The sequence below is a fragment of the Peromyscus maniculatus genome, chromosome 9 (genome assembly GCF_049852395.1).
Source record: "Peromyscus maniculatus bairdii isolate BWxNUB_F1_BW_parent chromosome 9, HU_Pman_BW_mat_3.1, whole genome shotgun sequence".
In the NCBI taxonomy this organism is placed as follows: Eukaryota; Metazoa; Chordata; class Mammalia; order Rodentia; family Cricetidae; genus Peromyscus; species Peromyscus maniculatus.
Window position 1 is genome coordinate 89,831,678 of NC_134860.1, and position 2,655 is coordinate 89,834,332.

Genomic DNA, 2,655 nt, shown 5'->3' on the forward strand with positions numbered 1-2,655 from the left:
TTAACTCAGAATTATTCTAAAAAAAAAAAAGAGGTTACAATAAAATTGATTATACCAACTTCTTTTTCAGTTATACTGTGTCTGATAAAATCCAGTTGTTCTAATTGGATTTAGGTTTCTCAAGACTTAAAAATATGCTTACAAAAGTTTTCTTAAAGTAGATTTACACACAGGGCTAATGCCTCTCTGTGTGCTAACGGTTATTGTTATCAAAGAGGGATTTTCTAGTGGTGCTTCTCTCATTCTCCTTCTGGAATAATTTTCTATGATCCTTATTAGATTAAAAACACTAACAAAAATCTGTGATTTGGCCATGCAGTTGTTTCTGTTAATAGCTATTCTTAGTGTCCAGACACATAAGTGAGTGAGAAACTTATTGACCCATAAATTTCTGCTTTCTGAATGTTTTGTAGTGAACTGTGCATTCTGTAATAGATGAGCCAAAAACTAAAGACAAGTCAACTAAAGATCATGTGTGCTGTGCTTATATTAGGACTTCCAGTTTATTGTTTTTATGGGATTTATAAGTTTGTGAACAAGTAGGTCTCTGACTTTTATGTCTCTCCTGGGCTCTTATCCTTCTTTTGATCCATCTTGTTTATCTTTGTTGTTATAGCTTTTTTATTATATTTTGTTTTGTTATTTTAAGGAAAATATGAATGAGTGAATGAATGTAAACCTAGCCACTAGGGTAAAGGTTAACAATTGAACTGTCACTTATTCCTGCTAGGAGAGGGAGAGTCAGTTTTTTTCCAATGAAGTGAAACTAGGTATATCAACACTGCAGGCCATGTATCATGTTCAGGTGTGGTTACCTAACATATAATAGATTTGTCAGTATTTTCTTACACTTTTATTTGGTCATAGTTTTGGGTTTTGTTTTGTTTGTTTGGTTGGTTGGATATATTTTTCATTTTGAGTGTTGTTTTTTGTTGTATTAAGTTTTTTGTTTGTTTGTTTGTTTTGAGAAGGGATTTAAAGTTGAGTGGTATGATGGTTTGAATTAGTATGGCCCACATAGCCTCCTGTGTTTGAATGTTTGGCCTGCAGAGACTGGCATTATTAGGAGGTATGACCTTATTAGAATAGATGTTGCCTTGTTGGAGGAAGTGTAACACTATGTGGGTGGGCTTTAAGGTCATATATGCTCAAGCCATGCCCAGTGAGTTAATCTCTTCTACTGTGTGTATATCAACGTGTAGAATTTTCAGCTCTGTTTCCAGTACTACCTCTGCCAGTGTGATGTGTTGCTTCTGCCATGATGATAATGGACTAGACCTCCGAAACTGTAAGCCAGCTGCAATGAATGGTTTTCATTTATAAGAGTTTCTGTGGTCATGGTTTCTCTTCACAGCAATAGACACACTGACTAAGATGGGTGGGTAGGTAGGGGAAGAGAATCTTGGAAGATTTGGGGAGTGAAAGAATATGTTTAAAATATATTTAAAGTTAAAACTATTTTAAATAATAAAATATAATAAAAAGAAAAAAAGACTTTGTTATGTCGTTCTGTGTTTTTTTTCACAAATTCAAATACATACTTATTATGTTTTATAGATCATTATTTTTTAAATTTTCAGTGAAATTCATATCACCAATGCTTGAATGAAACATATAAGATGGGATTGTGTAGCTGAAAGTTTTCCTGCATCCAGCCTGTCTACAGCTGTTCAGACTCAAATAAAAACACACAGGCCTATATTGTTTTTAAACTATAGCCATGGCAGTCTTCTTGCTAGCTTGGTCTTATATCTTAAATTAACCCATTTCTATAAATCTATACTTTGCCATGTGGCTTATGGCTTACTTGTACTTTACATCTTGCTTCTTCTTCTTCTGGTAGGCAGCAGCATCTCTTCTGATCTCCTTTTCTTTCTTCTTCTCTCTCAATTCGGCAGCACATATACTAAAATTACAATGATACAGATAAGATTAGCATGGCCCCTGTACAAGGATGACATGCAAATTTATGAAGCATTCCATATTTTTATTGTACTTATTGTATAAAGCTTTTCTTATATTAGTTATAACTTTTTTAAATTTTTTTATTCTTTATTAGACATAAAAAGGGGAAATGTGATATTTTATTTGTGCTGAAATGTGGTGATATTTTATTTGTGCTTTAATAAATAAAACTTGCCTGGAGATCAGAGGGAAAAGGCCAGTCATTATAAGTAAACAAAGAAGTCAGGCAACAGTAGCACACACCCTTAATCCTATCACTTAGCAGGCAGGATCTCTGTGTATTCAAGGCCACACTGGAGACAGAGCCAGGTATGGTGGTGCTTGCCTTAATTCTAACACTAACTAACCATCGAGGTCTGGAGGTCTGGAGGTCTGTACAGAAAGACAGAAAGTGACAGAGCTGTGTAGGAAGAAGTGATGTAGCTGAATGGAGAGAGCAAAACAGATGGAAGAACAGCAAGGCATATAGGGATGGGTAGACAGGAAGTAGCTCGCATTTGGAAGGTGCCAAGTTGGTGAGGTGAGGTTGGCTGGTGGCTTTCCCTATTTCCCTGATATCTCTAAGGCTTTCACGCCTATATTTGGCTCCATGTTTTTAATTTAATAAGACCATTTAGAAATTAATCTACAAGATAGTTATGATTACTCTGTAGACTGAGAACATATATTGAAACATAGGGTATATTATAA

At 34.8% G+C, this 2,655-nt stretch overlaps 1 non-coding gene across 1 annotated transcript; it reads left to right on the forward strand.

The window, feature by feature from the left end:
• Positions 1–1,878: 1,878 nt before the first annotated feature.
• Positions 1,879–1,989, forward strand: LOC121832506 (U6 spliceosomal RNA). The gene has a single exon (XR_006076149.1). It is a non-coding gene; the product is annotated as a U6 spliceosomal RNA (small nuclear RNA).
• Positions 1,990–2,655: the final 666 nt, after the last annotated feature.